Source organism: Galeopterus variegatus, unplaced genomic scaffold, assembly GCF_000696425.1.
Source record: "Galeopterus variegatus unplaced genomic scaffold, G_variegatus-3.0.2 Scaffold939, whole genome shotgun sequence".
NCBI lineage: Eukaryota > Metazoa > Chordata > Mammalia > Dermoptera > Cynocephalidae > Galeopterus > Galeopterus variegatus.
In genome coordinates, this window is record NW_007727050.1 from 279,111 (window position 1) to 280,664 (window position 1,554).

Below are 1,554 nucleotides of genomic sequence, written 5' to 3' on the forward strand. Positions count from 1 at the left end.
TTACTGTTTTTCTTTCTTTTGGGCAGTTGGCCAGTACGGGGATCCGAACCCTTGACCTTGGTGTTATCAGCACCATGCTCTAACCAACTGACCTAACTGGCCAGCAAAATCTTACTCTTTTTCTAATGATGATTTCCAAACTATGCACAGAATAATAATGAAATAAATACTTCATTTATTTTTGGATTTTTAAAATATCCCATTCCCTTCAAACCATTAATTAAAAACAAATTGCTGGACTGGCTTCTACTTTTACTTTTTTCTGTCTGTTTTGTAACTTTACAACCTACTTCATTTCCTCCTTTTAAGCTTTTCTTAAGCTGGTCTCCATCTCTTATGAACGGGTGCTCGTTGTTTATAAGTGTGAACCTGCAGCTCATACACCTTGTAATTTTAATTTCCTCCCCACACTCAGTAAATGAGGGTATGTCATTTGTTTAGTGGTCTTAATTACAAGCAATAGACACTGACGTGGGCTGATTAAGCAGGAAAGGAGTTTTTTACAAGGATATTGGGTGGCTTCACTGGGAGGGCTGGAGAACCCAGCTCGAGGCTCCGCTTCCAGAAACGATGTCCGACCACACTGCAAAACTGGTCTGGTGAGGACTGCCCTGCCAGGGCCACCACTGCCACTTCTAGGCACCAAACACACAAATGTAGCCGCTTTGCTACAATGTAGCTGCTGCCTGTCAATGTCCTTGCTGTGCTCCAACTCCAGACAGAGCAATGTCCCTTCCCCCACTCTTGGATCAGTACCACCTCTGCCTGGGTCTGGTTGGCAGAGCCTGAGTCACGTGTCTGTGTCACACGACACTGGGAAAGCGAGGTGGACACACACCCTGAGTGAAAAACTTCCTGGATACAGGGAGCACCTTCAGAAGATTCTGGTGGCCAGAGATGGGGGATGCTGAGTCCATCCAGATGTGTGACGCCCTCACACACCTGCCAACTTACCTGGTGCCCGCTTCTCATTATCTTTTGCATCGTCCGAGCCTTTGGGCTGGCGGTTAGCTCAGTTGATTAGAGCTCGGTGTTATACCACTGAGGTGTAAGGGTTCAGACCTCCGTACTGGCCAACCTCCAAAGAAACAAAACCTTTTTCTTTATTTTAAATTGTGGTAAAACATATATAACATAAGAATTTCCATTTTAAGCATTTTTAAACATACAATTGCGTGGAATTAATTACACTCACAATGCCGTGTAACCACTACCTCTACCTATTTCTGAAGCTTTTTCCTCATCCTAAACATGAACTCTGTGCCCACGAAGCAATAGCTTCCTGTTACTTCTTCTCCCCACTTTCTGGTAACCCACTTTCTAATCTAATGTCTCTGAAATTTTTTTTCTTTTTAATTTATTTTTTTCTTAATTGACACATGATAGTTGTATATATTCGTGGGGTACAATGTGATATTTGGATAACTTTATACAGTGTGCAATGATCAGGGTAATTAGCATATCCATCGCCTCAAACATTTATCACCCCTTTCTGTTGGGAACATTCAACGTCCTGTCTCCTAGCTACTTGAAGCTATACAGTAATTTGCTGCT

At 42.7% G+C, this 1,554-nt stretch overlaps 1 non-coding gene across 1 annotated transcript; it reads right to left on the minus strand.

Moving 5' to 3' along the window:
- Nucleotides 1-27: 27 nt before the first annotated feature.
- Nucleotides 28-102, minus strand: TRNAI-GAU. Its single transcript has one exon. It is a non-coding gene; the product is annotated as a tRNA-Ile (tRNA).
- Between the last annotated feature and the right edge of the window lie 1,452 nt (nt 103-1,554).